Source organism: Perognathus longimembris, chromosome 13, assembly GCF_023159225.1.
Source record: "Perognathus longimembris pacificus isolate PPM17 chromosome 13, ASM2315922v1, whole genome shotgun sequence".
Taxonomy (NCBI): domain Eukaryota; kingdom Metazoa; phylum Chordata; class Mammalia; order Rodentia; family Heteromyidae; genus Perognathus; species Perognathus longimembris.
In genome coordinates this window covers 43,891,795-43,907,291 of record NC_063173.1, presented here as the reverse complement: position 1 = coordinate 43,907,291, position 15,497 = coordinate 43,891,795, and the positions used below count along the sequence as shown (strand labels likewise).

Here is a 15,497-nt window from a genome sequence, read left to right as displayed (position 1 = left end):
CTCTGCAGTTTGATGGAGTCCCATTTGTCCAACCTTTCTTTGATTTGTAGCATTTCTGGGTCTTTGTTAAGGAAGTTCCGTCCTGTGCCAAGGAGCCCAAGTGTTTCTCGTACTCCTTCTTTTAGTGTTTTCAGGGTGTCTGTTTTGATTTTGAGGTCTTTAATCCATTTGGAATTGATTTTGGTGCAGGGTGATATATAAGGATCTAGTTTTAGTTTGTTGCATGTGTTGAACCAGTTTTGCCAGCACCACTTGTTAAAGAGGCTATCTTTCTTCCATACTATTGTTTTAGCTCCTTTATCACAGATTAAGTAGGCGTAGTTCTGTGGGTTCATTTCTGGGTCTTCAATTCTGTTCCATTGGTCTTCAGGCCTGTTCCAGTGCCAATACCAAGCTGTTTTTATTACTATAGCTTTATAGTACAGCTTGAAGTTGGGTATTGTAATTCCTCCAGCACTGTTCTTTCTGCTTAGGAGTGTTTTTGCTATTCTAGTTCTTTTATTGTTCCATATGAATTTCTGGATTGCTTCTGGATTGTTGGAATGGTGTTGGGATATTAATGGGTATTGCATTGAATTTGTAGATAGCTTTTGGCAATATTGCCATTTTGATTATATTAATCCTCCCAATCCAGGTGCATGGGAAGTTTTTATGTCCATTCAACTCTCATGTGTAAGATGCCATATTCTTACAAACTGCAAGTCATGGAATCTTTTGTCGATGATTCATTCTGGAAAAGTTTTTGGGAAATCTGGACAGAGAAAGAGAAAAGGCCAAATGAGATCAATTTTAGGCAGAAATCTCATCTTGAGCTTACTTTCTTGTGGGCAGTTGGTAACCCAGTGTACCATAAAATCAATTGTTACTTGAGATGAGGGGGCAGATCCTGCCAATGACTGTATACATTGACCAATGAGAAATCACTTCACTCATTCAAGGTCAGTTCGCAGACATATGTACATAGTTAAAGGGAAAGAAAAGTACATGAGAATTCCCCAGGAATTTGTAAAAGATTTCAAATGAATCTAAGCAATGTATGTCATAATTATGAGCCATTAAGTAAGTTGCAATTAATACCAATGACTGCAAATTCCTGGTTATAAGAAATCAAATTTTTGGGTTGGAGCCCTAGTTCAGGTAGAAGAGTGCCAGCCAATAGACACAAACCTCAGCTATGATGTTCAAGTCCTGGTCTCAGATAAGAAATACAATACAATAAAAAATAAAAAAAATATTGTAAATTAATTATGAAATGTGTCTCAGAAATACTATGGTAATTTGTTAAGTGAATACAATGTTACAGTCACAATTTCATTTAATACTTAGTAAAAATCTTCTGATACGCTCTTGTTATAATCCTCATTTTGTAGATAGATTATTGTGATTCAAGGAAATTAAATAGCTGGACAACACAGAAAGCCTTGTAAATGGTTGAGCTAATATTAAACTTATTGATTCAAATTGTACTTATTGCTTTATTCTAAGCAATTATGATTTGGGGGGGATTTAAGAAGTTGACAAGCTACCTGAAAATATTAATCTTAAAAAAGTCATTAATATTGGTCAGTCTTCCACTTTTCCAAGTTGAGTCTACTTAACACAAACTTTAATAGTATGGCTTTATTATTGTCAAAGGATCAAGGTACAGTCATATGTTCTAAAATCCTTTCACGCTTGTGCTTATACTTTATCATTTCCCTTCCATTCTCTGTTTCTTCCTTTCTCTTCTAGTGATATTTTTAATTTAAAGAACTTTCATTTGATATCACATTTATGCAAAGACCCATTGCAGTATTAGTGGGTTACAAAATATTTTTTAATTATGAAATGTTCCTTCCAGGAAATTCAGTCTTTTAGAGAAAATCCTGTAAGTGCATAAAGCTTCCAACATTAATATAAAGGGAGATTCTAAGAAACTATTATATGCACATTAAAAAAAGAAGGAAAATTATTTGAGATTATTGATAGGTGAGCCAGACTTTTGAATGGGATTAGTCTGGTTTCAGTGGCAAGAGAGTTTGAACAACTCAAGAAGATAGGGTAGGAGTGAATGTTCTGGTATTTATATGGTTCAATCTTGGAAGATAAATCTGGAGGTCCAGATTTGAGTTCTAAATGGCAAATTAAAGTTATCCTATACTTTTGGTCTTTGTTATAAATTATGGAATGGTTCATAAGTTTTTCAAACATGCTTTTTTAAAAAAATCAAAGTTCAGAGTACTAATTCCTAAAACACTGTTGGTAACCATATGATTTTGGATCATACTTAAATGTATAGTTCTATTCAAGAATTTGTTCATATTTTAGTGCAAACCAAGGGGATCTCTAAAGAGTTTGTTTATTGTTTGTTTGACAGAAAAGATTATGTGAGTTGAAGCTTTTCTAAAATATTTTCTAATGGCCAAGGAACACCTTTGTCTTGATTTAAGAAAGACAAAATCCCTACATATGAAAGTTTCACTAATAGCCTAAAATATCATCATAGAAACGGTGAGACTTTGATCCCCTGTATTTCCCCAGATCAAATTATTCACTTATAGTGAAGTATGTGGAATTGAGCATAAAATAATAGGAAATACTCTTTGCAATTTCGACATAAGCAGCAGATGTAAAATCTCAAATAGAATTCTATCATATGGACGTAAAATACCCCAAAAGGATGGGGTCTTGGCTGACTTCTAGGCAATTAAATAATCCAAAGTATAGTTTCCCTCATGGTGAATTTCTAACAATAACAACTACTAGCTACTCTGAGTTTGTAAGTGTTCATAACAAGGATGAGTATGTTATTTGTTGCCCAAAGTCAAACAGTTATGACAATAAATGAAGTCTATTATCCATATGGGGGGAACAGATACTGTGCCTATAAACTGTGTTAGGCAAATAGGATCAGGTTGCCAACCAATTTATATGGAAATCCAAAGCAAGCTGGGGATTGAAGCATATCACCTTATATGTCATCAACTTTAGCAGTGGGTATTGCCTTTCATTTCTGCTAATTCTGTGGATCCTGAAAAAAAAAAAGTAATATGGGTAGAGCTTGTTGGCAGAAAACGTTGAAAACTCTCCATATTTTCTTCATTCTGGATTGACATCAAGAGTTAAACACAAATCAGGTGGAACCCTACACTTGATGTGTATCTGGTTCTTTATACTGCCACTGAATATAAGATAAGAAACTTTCTGTAGCAGGGGCTCAATAAATATGAATATATTTCCTTTTTTCATCTCAGATCTATGGCTCTTAGATATATTGGGGAAATAAGTCATACAAAACATAGCCACATTGCCCTGCCCCACTCACAAGGGACTCATTCATACTAGGAAACTCATTTAATGATTTACGGTGGATGACTATCTCTTTCCTTGGCAGGAAATCTATCTCAAAATAACAAATTAAGATCAGTTTCTTGATGCATTCGTGGGATCTGATCCAGGAAAAGCCATCAAGGAATTACTTTGTCACAGTCAGTCTCTTTCAACAATCTAAGCTACCTTTTTTCATGCTTATGATTAGAGAAGATCCTCATGTGTACTGTCAGTATCATTATTGCTAATGAAAATAACATTAGCTCCTTCAAAGATATGAGAATAATGATGTGTATAATTCTTTGTATTTCCCAAGTGTGAATTTAAATGTTACATTCATGGTTAAATCAGTAGCTGTTAAAAAAATGAGAAACACTGGGATGTGGAAAAATTGGACACTTTTTACTTTGCTAGTAGGAATGGTAAATGATGCACCCACAGGGAAAAACAATTTGGCAGTGCTTCACGAGGCTATACATGGAGTGATCATAAGACCCAGAAATTTCACTCTTACGCATTACAACCAAAAGAATAAAAAAATAGAGATCCAAATAGATATTGAGCTCTATTACATACAAAGATTGCCTTTAAAAATCATACTAAGTACAATAAGCCAGTCACAGAAGAACAAATATAGTTTGATTCTAATTTATATGAAATACCTAGAAGAGGTGAGCTCTCACACACACACATATGTATATGTATATATATGTACATATATATTATATTAAACCAAGGATTAGATGATGGCAAGAATGGGAAGTTATTACTTAATGAGTACCGAGTTTCTGTTTGGAGTGTAGAAGACACTTAGGAAATAAATGGTGGTGGCAGTGAATGTAGTTAATGCAACTACATTGTGCACTTGAACATGGTTAAAATGTCAAATTTTGTGTTACATACGTTTTGGCACAACAGAAAATACAATGATAAAACAATTCAACTTTTCCTTTTTTCTTGTGCCAAATGTAATAACTCATAAAATAATATAAAGTAAGGGTTTTTTGGCAGGGGAAAAAACAAGCCATTTTCTGAAAAATTGAACTCTGGATGAATCTGAAAGGGCACTGGACAGTGACAAAGGAAATATATGTCTTTCTATGGGAATGTGATAGACGAGAAAGCGTAGTGGGCACAGTTTTACTTCCAAATTTAAAGATTTGTAAGATGTCTCAGGAGGTATTTCACCAGTGAATATTATGGCTGTACTGAGCTACAAAAGATCCCAGAACTAATTTCACTCTGACGGCATTGCACAATAAAAAAGGAAGCATTTGAGTGAATAATTGGTGAAATTTGGGATTATATAAACTAAGCAGGCCTCTATACTGCAGTGCAATTCTCAGTGTTCAATATACTATTGCAAATTGCAAATCACCAAGATTTCCAGCAGTTGCCAAACTCATTTTACTGTAGCTTTATCAGTCAGATGAATATTCATAGTAGAAACTAAAATTTGAGGAGCTGTCATATGTAGGGTCTACTTCTTGATCAGGTAGAATTCCAGGTGTAATAAACTACACTTCTGACAAGACACTATTTATATATACTGTAGCTCCTTTCATAAGGATTATTCTTTCTACTGTGTTGTTTTCGTTCCATTTTTTAATATGGTTTTCCTGGACACAGAAATTTTAGTGTACATTTTTGAGAGAGCTCTGAAAAAGAAACACTGCAGGGTACTCTTCTTTCTTCATGGGTAGTCAAAACATACTATCTAGAAGCACCTTTGTCAACCCAATTAGTGGAAGAGGAAGGAAGGTGGACACTAGTCAGCAGAAAGGTGAAGTGAGAAATTGTGCTACTGGTTAGAAATATGTCTACTTTCTCTGGTGAAAGAATTAGTCCAAAAATATAAAGTTTTGCCATCAGACTATTTAGAATCATGACATTTGAGTAGAAATAGTGTGTTTGGCATATAGTGAGCTGATATAGTGGTTATACATACTTCTTTCCCTATCTGTCAAATTGTACTCCAAATAGAAGCTATTTTATGAGTTTGAGTCCTAGCTTAAATATGATGTAGAATAAAACAAGAGTTAATTCAGTATCTTACTGTAGACAAACTACTGAAAATTTGTAATTTTTTTCGTATTGTAGACTACTTTAAACCAACTAATAAAACAGAAATCTTAGCAGGCTAAATATACATCCACAGACACTATGACTATCCTGGCAAGCAATTCAGACTAAAATTACAGTCCAGAAATTTTCTGCTTAAACAGATAGTTCCAAAATAGTACATACTGAAACTCATCTCCACAGTTATTTTTTTAAATTTAATTTTTATTGTCAAGGTGATGTACAGAGGGGTTATAGTTATATACATAAGGTAATGAGTGTATTTTTTGTCAAACATTGTTACCCTGTTGTTGCAAACCGTCACAAGTGCCTTGTCCCACTGCAGCCCGGTGCAAGGCCAGGAGCAAAGCAATGATGGAGACCTTACAGTGGAATTGGTTCTGGGGTACCAGGGGACCTGATGCCTCACTCCAGAAACAGATCCAGAGGGTCCCCAAAACAGGGCTTTTATTCATTTTCAAACATGAGAGTACTGTGGAAAACAAGGTAGTCAACTTTAAGAGATAAGGACACCACAGTGGGAGGAATAATCCTAGGATTAGTGACTTCCCGAAAACGACATAAAAATGAACAGTAAACAGCCAATATGATTAGGCCACACCAAGTTCCAAGGTCCAGTGAAGATAGAGATAATCAAGAGAGCAGAAATTGTGGCCATTGTAATGCTAAGCACAATAGGTCTTGTCAGGGCCACCCTCAGCATTCTGAGGGACAGAGAATGGCATTCCAATTCTCTAAGGCCGACCTTATGACTCTGCATATACAGGTTCCCACATCCTGTGCCTTGTTTTTCTCCCACTTTCCCCACCCCCAACCCAAGTTGTAAAGTTCATTTCCAAAATATTTTCTTGTGTATATCATTGTTGCACTGGGTTACTCTTTGTCTTTGTCTCACCATTTAGTTCTTTCCCAAGTCAAATAAATATGTATAAAAGATATAGGGTACCAAAATCAAATATACTGGCAACAGGGGATAAACCGCAGGGAGAAAAAAATGAAATAAAAAAGAAATAACTTCACACAGTACATTGAAAATAACAACAAAGAAAAACCCATTTTTTCCATATCATGGAGTACATTTCAATTAGCATTATCTTATATGGTTATATGTACATAGCTATGGAGATATTATAATCCTTTTCTAGGACTATCATGGACATACACTAATTATTACCAATTGAGGGAAAACAGAATTTAATGTTTCTTTGGGCCTAGCTTGCTTCACTTAATATGATGTTTTCTCAGTCTTTCTATTTCCTTTGGAATGGGGCAATGACATTCTATCTAATAGAAGCATAGAATTTCATTGTGTCATTATCAAGAAATCTAATAACAACAGTTGCTGGTGGGAATATGGCCAAAAAGGGAATGCTACTACACTGTTGGTGGGAGTGTAAACTTGTTCAATCACTCTGGAAAACAGTATGGAGGTTGCTCAAAAGACTGAGCATAGAGCTCCCCTATGACCCAGCAATCCCATTTCTAGGCATTTACCCAAATGACCACAAACAGGGTCATTCTAAAGCTACCAGTACAACCTTTTTCAGTAGTTTTTTTGAAACTATCTTCACTATGTAGCCCAAAATGGTCTAAAATTCACTGTATATCCTGATTTGATTAATGATTTGATTAATGATTTGATTACAGTTATGTAGCACCATGCTAAGATAAACCTATTCTTTCGGAACTTACTCTTTTTAAAAACTAAGTTTGTAAGTTTAGAACAATATGGAAACTATATGGTTTTATGGAAACTATAGTTTCTTACATGAGGGTAACAAATTCAGTGTTATTAATGTCAGATTATTAACACACACAATTCTTCCATAGCTCATTTTCTCCCCAAATTTGGCTACAGGAACCAATAAGCGGCTACCCGTTCACATCATTTTTTATTTTTATTTTTGTTTATATTTAAATTATGTTACCCACTACTGTAAAAATCAGGCATATTAGACATGGTAGATTAGAAAATATTAAGTAGCTTTCTTAGCTACAGAGTCTGTCAGAGATTTTATGTAGTAATATATTCTGTGTTTCTCCAGGAGGAATCTGTACTATACATAGTTATTCCCTGACTTATTTTTATTGTAGAATCCATCTCTGGAGATTAATGTTTGGTAAAATATATGTTGGGAAACTCTCTTCTATATTAGTAGCTATCAGTATCTAAATAACTTCCATCACCCAAGATGGAAACTCAGATCCAGTCCCTCAAAATAAGCTCTAGGGCAATTACTCAAAATAATAATTAGAAATGTGTGTTTTCGCCATTATATGTGAGTTCATGGGATGTAGAATATTGCCACAGGAATGTAATAGTAGTGAACAAATAACTAAATGCTATTGGTTACCTATAAGTTCAGTGAGTTAAAAGTTGAACCTATGGGGGGCTGGGGATATGGCCTAGTGGCAAGAGTGCTTGCCTCATATACATGAGGCCCTGGGTTCAGTTCCCCAGCACATATACAGAAAATGGCCAGATGTGGCGCTGTGGCTCAAGTGGCAGAGTGCTAGCCTTGAGCAAATAAAGAAGCCAGGGACAGTGCTCAAGCCCTGAGTCCAAGCCCCAGGACTGGCCACACAAAAAAAATAGTTGAACCTATGGTTATTAATAATAATGGAACTATAAAATTCTTTTTTAAAAATACATATTGTTTATATTTCATGAAGATTTTAAGAATATTTTTATTATCTTTACGTAAGTATGCAAAGGAGTTGCTATTCAACAAAGTGGCTTTGGAAAACAGCACCTTTTGATAAATGTCATATTTTCAACATTCTCACCCACCAATTCCAACTTACCCCTTCCCTTACTGTCTATAATGTTTTAGGATGTGTATTGATTTTTTTTGCCACCTAATGAAGCAGTTTATGCATACAATGAATGTTGATCTGAATCATCCTGTCACCATTTTCACCCTCCTTCAACCTACCCTTTCCCTTATGTTTCTTAAATTCGTTGTGAATACAGTGAATTCCTGACTGCAGTCTTCCCTCTTGCCCCTTCATTCATCTACCTCTCTCCCTTTCACCCCAAGAGAGACTTCTCAGGAGAACTAGTAAAATTGAGCAATAAACACATGATGAAAGCTCAACATTACTGGCCATAAAGGAAATGTAAATGAAAAAAAAAAACACTGAGATTCTGCCTCACCCAGGTTAGAATACATATTAACCTTGTTATTGTTGTTATTAATGTACTATGCAAAATTATTTTCTTTCTTTTTTCCCTCACTATGGTTTATCCTCTGTTGTCATTGTATTTGATTTTGGTCCCCTGGGTATTGCATTTCATTTGCCTGAATTAGAGAAGGGAAAGGAAATGACCAAATGATTAGACAAAGGACAAAGGGTGAATACCCAACAGTGATAGCCACAAGACAATACATTGGAAACAAACTGTACAATTTGTGAGGGGGAATTAGGGAGAGGAAAAGTGGGAGAAAAATTAGGAAAGGGGGTAACAATGTTCAACAAGAAATGTACTCACTACCTTATGTCTGTAACTGTAACCACTTTTTCCATCATCTAGACAACAAAATTAATTTTTTTTTAAAAGAAAGAAAACTAACAATTAGTAATGCTGGCATGGATATGACCAAAAAGGAATTCTGTTATACTCTTGGTGGGAAATGTAAGTTTGCTAAGCTACTCTGGAAAGCAATTTGGAAGTTCCTCATAAACTAAGAGAAATCCATATGAGTATGTGCATGCATGATTTTAGTTTTCATTAGCATCAGTTGTTCAAAGGAATTCATCTTCATCAAAGACCTTTTATATCATTCTGCTTCTTCTATCATTCTGCCTCTTCCCTTTTCTCAAATCAGACTCATTGGATTTTCTTGTTCCTCTTTCAAACATGAATATTAATTGTTATAACTATATGTACTTTTGTGGACTAGTTCAAGGCAATGGATCCTTTGATCCATTGTCATCGACTTCAAATAACACATAAAAATTGCCTTGATGATAAATTAATTGGATCCTAAGAATTTTCTAAAATAATTTCTGAGGCTTTTTATATTATTCCAAGAAGTTTAGCTGTTATATGTAAGTGACAGTACTTACCTCTAACAAAGGACACACTAACCCTATTTCATGTTATAAGCCAGGCATCAATGGCTTCTGCCTATAATCCTTGCTACACAGGAGGCTGATGATCATGGTTCAAAGCCAGCCCAGGTACAAAAATCCGTGAGAATCTTATGTCCGATAAACCACCAGGAAACCAAAAGTGATACTGTGGCTTAAGTGGTATAGTGCTAGCTTTGAGCTGAAGAGTTCAGGGACATCACCCAGGTCAAGCCCAACAACACAGAAAAAAAAAGTTGTACTTTGACATCTTGACACCTAAACTGATCCAGCCAAGTGAGATCAGGGACATTTACTTTAAAAATACACATTTGTAACTATTTGTCTAATATACATCAGCATAAAAACATTTTTTAAATTCTTAGATCCTCATGATCATAATGTATAGAATAATATTTAATATTTTTACTAGAAAGTATTTAACTGATTTTTGTTCCTTGGTCATGGCCATTCTTAGGGGACAATATGGAATCTTGGTGTTGTTTTGATTTCTATTTCCTTTATGGCCAGAGATGGTGAACATTTCTGCAAATGTCTATTGATCACTTTCAAGTTTTTCTGCTAAGATGACTCTCTTTAGTTCATAAGCCCATTTATTAATTGGGTTGTTGTTTCTTTGGTTTGATAATAGGGCATTACAATCAAAGTTTAAAAAACCTTAAGACACCAGTGACAAAGAAATTGGAGGACCTGGAAAGAATTTTGTTAGAAATGAGAGAAAGTGAGAGCCAGAGAGACAAAGGACACATGTTGTCTAGCATATATGGAAGTTATAATTTGTAAGTATACAAGTAAATAATATGGGGGTCCTGTGCAAGTATAGCATAGATGTGTTAACTGAAATATGGTATGTGCATGGGATAATTCAAATGTGTAATTTCTTAGAATAAGGAAATCACAGCCCAAACAATGAATACCAAGAAGCTGGCACTTAGGATGTGTGTAGGGGAAGAAAAGAGGAAGGAGTAAAGGAATGGAGAGAGGAATGTTCAATTCATAGCTTATGGAACTAGCTAAAATGAGAGGAGAGGTGTTGAGAATGATAAGAAAAAGAATGAAAAGAAGAGAGGAGATTTCAGTTTAAAATCCAATGCACAGCTTATAAAATTAAGAAGAGTGAGGGAAAAGGCAGGTAGGAGAGGGATGGAAGTGAATTCAGAAAGGGGTGACATTGATCAACTCCTTCCTACAACTACCTGGATAATGAAAAGAAGAAAGATAATAAAAGATAGTTAAGGTGAAATAACATGAAGGATACTTTCAACAAGGAAAATTTTTATGAGATGAATAGAGAATTTGAAGGTTAGCTACAAGACTAGTGAAGTATGGGGGTAAAAACTCAGGTATCTGGAAAAATGCCAGTTAGTTTGAAGGCAGTAAGTCTTGCTAAACTGGAAATATATTAAGAATGTAAATGACTTGTTATTTATTTGAACACAAAGAATCTATAATTAGGCAGGTGTATTAGATGATATCATGGGTTTCTCAATAGAACATAAGAGCTCTTCTGAAGGAAGAGAAATAGAAAACAGATGAGATGATGCAATGATCCTGATAAGATATATAAACTTATGGTAATAAAATGTTTCCCTGCAGAGATGGGAAAGCATGGTTAAAAAAGTATTACATGAAATAGATTAAAAGTCATAGAACAACAGAAGAGATAAAAATAACAGATGATTTGTCAAATTTCAAGTGTAAGAGTTTCAAGACATTTTGAAAATGATAGCTAATGATTATTAGATATTTTATAGTGATGGTATTGCATTGTGAAAGCATTATGAAGCAGTAGCGATTTCAACTTCTCGTTGGCTTGCCAAAGCAATAGTGAATTTCTCTTGTGTTTGAGGGTTGCTATGCCTCTTCTCTGCTTTATACACTGTCCTCGTTCTAAAACTTAGGCTGAAGAAGCAATCCCTAGTCAGGAAATGTGAGATAATGTTGTTTTTGTTTTTATGGTAGAGAGAAAGAGCAAGATGACTGCCTCTTAAATCTTCAGTTGCTTTTAAAGCATGAACTTAGTTATGGCTGAGTCAAATACAATCACATCACATTTCCTAAAGTAGATCATAGATCAAGCACAAGATGAGTAGCATAGGGGGATGTGTATACTTCCCCACATAGGAACAATAAATCTTATGTGACAGAAGATTTACATTTTGATTAAGTGATATGAATAGTTAAGAACAGAGTGTGGGTCAAGCAATAGACTGCTTTCCTAGCAAGTGGGAGCTTGGGGGTTCATACCCAAGTACCAACAGAAAGAAATGATGCCAGGTACTGGTAGATCTTGCCTGTAATCCTAACTACTTGAATAACTGAAATCAGAAGGACCATGGTTTGAGGCAAGGCCAGGACAGGCCAAAAATTCTCAAGGCTGCACCTTATCTTATCTAACATCTGGGTATAGTGGCATGCCCCTATCGGTTTAGCCATGTGGCAGGCTGAGATTGGGAGGATCTTAGTTCCAACCCAAACCAGGCAGAAAAGTCTGCAAGACACTGTCTTGGTGTGGTTGCATCTGCCTATCATCCCAGATATGGGGAAGGGGGGAAATAAACAGAAGAATTGGAGTGCGGTTGCTAAGTATTTGCCCATGGTACACTGAATAAAAGGGAGGAACATGATGCATGATCTCAGATAATTTTTCTTTCAGTAAAGAGAAGAATGTATGTCCATGAGTAACACACATAGGGAAGAAGGATAAGAGACAAAGACTGAAATAACAAAATCTAAAAGAGAGAAGTTTCAAAATCTGTTTTCTTTTTTCATCTTGACATTTGCTTGTCCAAAGACTTTAATATACTATAAATCTAAAACAGTAAATCAATAGATTCTTTTGTCTATATAAAAAGACCCATTTTCCCTTCTCCCCGGCTGTTAGTGCTTAGAGTGTAGAGTGTGTGCTCCGGGCTTGGAACACACACTTATTATTAAAAAATCTAAAAAAATCCTTTAAAAAACCCAAATTTTTTTTTTTTAAATTCGCGTCTCCCCCAACGGAGACTTTTATTTTTTTTCCTTCCTCCTCTTTTATAAAATAACCCGGTGAAGCAGCCGAGACCTAGCCGCCCACCCGCAGCCCCGCAGCAGCTCCAAGAAGAAACCCAGAGACCAAGGCCTTCCCGCCTGTCTGCCCACCTGGCACTGCCAGCCTCTCTCCCAGCCAGCAGCCGGCCACCCCGCAGCAGCAGCAAAAGGGACCCGGCTCTGTGGCCATTGAGAAGTCATCGATTCTGGTTGATTTTTGTCCATCTGAGCTCACCCCCACTCCCCTCCCCCAGGCTCCAGCCCTGGGCCCCAGCACTCGCTCTCCTCTCACAGAAAGGTCGTGCGGCCTGTGGCCCTGCGGGCAGCCATGCTGAGATGAACCCCAGCAACCCCAGCTACCTCATGGCCTCGCTCTATGTGGGGGATCTACACCCCGACGTGACCGAGGTGATGCTCTATGATAAGTTCAGCTCAGCCGGGCCCATCCTCTCCATCCGGGTCTGCAGGGACATGATCACCCACCACTCCTTGGGCTAGCGTATGTGAACTTCCAGCAGCTGGCGGATGCGGAGCATGCTTTGGACACCATGAATTTTGATGTTATAAAGGGCAATCCAGTATGCATCATGTGGTCTCAGCATGATCCATCACTTTGTAAAAGTGGAGTGGGTAACATATTCATTAAAAATTTGGACAAATCCATTGATAATAAAGCACTGTATGATACATTTTCTGCTTTTGGCAACATCATTTCATGTAAGGTGGTTTGTGATGAAAATGGTTCCAAGGGCTATGGATTTGTACATTTTGAGACACAAGAAGCTGCTGAAAGAGCTATTGAAAAAAATGAATGGGATGCTTCTAAATGATCGCAAAGTATTTGTTGGATGATTTAGTCTCATAAGGAACGAGAAGCAGAACTTGGAGCTAGGGCAAAAGAATTCACCAATGTTTACATCAAGAATTTTGGAGAAGACATGGATGATGAGTGCCTTAAGGAACTCTTTGGCAAGTTTGGACCTGCCTTAATTGTGAAAGTAATGACTGATGAAAGTGGGAAATCCAAAGGATTTGGATTTGTAAGCTTTGAAAGGCATGAAGATGCACAGAAAGCCGTGGATGAGACGAACGGAAAGGAGCTCAATGGAAAACAAATTTATGTCGAGCTCAGAAAAAAGTGGAATGACAGACAGAACTGAAGTGCAAATTTGAGCAGATAAAGCAAGATAGGATCACCAGATACCAGGGTGTTAACCTTTATGTGAAAAATCTTGATGATGGTATTGATGATGAATGTCTCCAGAAAGAGTTTTCTCCATTTGGTATAATCACTAGAGCAAAGGTTATGATGGAAGGTGGTCAAAGCAAAGGGTTTGGGCTTGTATGTTTCTCCTCCCCAGAAGAAGCCACTAAAGCAGTTACAGAAATGAATGGTAGAATTGTGGCCACAAAGCCACTCTATGTAGCTTTAGCTCAGCGCAAAGAAGAGCGCCAAGCTCACCTCACTAACCAGTATATGCAGAGAATGGAAAGTGTATGAGCTGTGCCCAACCCTGTAATCAACCCCTACCAGCCAGCACCTCCTTCAGGTTACTTCATGGCAACTATCCCACAGACTCAGAACCGTGATGCATACTATCCTCCTAGCCAAATTGCTCAACTAAGACCAAGTCCTTGCTGGATTGCTCAGGGTGCCAGACCTCATCCATTCCAAAATATGCCCGGTGCTATCTGCCCGGCCGCTCCTAGACCACCATTTAGTACTATGAGACCAGCTTCTTCACAGGTTCCACGAGTCATGTCCACACAGCATGTTGCTAACACATCAACACAAACAATGGGTCCACGTCCTGCAGCCACTCCTGCTGTCCGCACCGTTCCCCAGTATAAATATGCTGCAGGAGTCCGCAATCCTCAGCAACATCTTAATGCACAACCACAAGTTACCATGCAACAGCCTGCTGTTCATGTACAAGGTCAGGAACCTTTGACTGCTTCCATGTTGGCATCTGCCCCTCCTCAAGAGCAAAAGCAAATGTTGGATGAAAGGCTGTTTCCTTTTATCCAAGCCATGTACCCTACTCTTGCTGGTAAAATCAGTGGCATGTTGTTGGAGATAGATAATTCAGAATGACTTCATATGCTTGAGTCTCCAGAGTCTCTGCATTCTAAGGTTGATGAAGCTGTAGCTGTACTACAAGCCCACCAAGCTAAAGAGGCTGCCCAGAAAGCAGTCAACAGTGCCACTGGTGTTCTAACTGTTTAAAAAATTGATCAGGGGGGCTGGGGATATGGCCTAGTGGCAAGGTTGCTTGCCTCATATACATTAGGTCCTAGATTCAATTCCCCAGCACCACATATACAGAAAATGGCCAGAACTGGTGCTTTGGCTCAAGTGGCAGAGTGCTAACCTTGAGCAAAAAGAAGCCAGGGACAGTGCTCAGGCCCTGAATTCAAGGCCCAGGACTGGCCAAAAAAAAAAAAAATTGATCAGGGACCATGAAAAGAAACTCTTGTTTCACCAAAGGAAAATATCTAAACATCGAAAAACTTAAATATTATGAAAAAAAATTGCAAAATATGAAATAAATAAAAAAGGAAAGGAAACTTTGAACCTTATGTACCGAGCAAATGCCAGGTCTAGCAAACAGTGCTAGTCCTAGATTAGTTGATTTAAAAACAAAAACAAAACCTACAAAAAATAGTAAAATACAAAAACAAATTAATGTTCTATAGACTCTGGGAAAAAGAATTTTCAGCAAAGTACAAAAATTTAAAGCATTCCTTTCTTTAATTTTGTAATTCTTTACTATGGAATAGCTCAGGATGTCAGTTCTAAGTAACAGAATTGATAACTGTGCGAGGAAATGTAATTTGGATTATAAAATTCTTGCTTTAATAAAATTCCTTAAACAGTAAAAAAAAAAAGACCCATTTTTTTCATATGAGCTGGATAGACATGTGATCTATTCTACATTTACAGCATCCTTGAAGAGAAGAGTGACCAGGTAAATTAAATC

General features: G+C 36.9%; 1 pseudogene; it reads left to right on the top strand.

Moving 5' to 3' along the window:
• Window positions 1–12,852: 12,852 nt before the first annotated feature.
• Window positions 12,853–14,999, top strand: LOC125361533 (annotated as a pseudogene).
• Window positions 15,000–15,497: the final 498 nt, after the last annotated feature.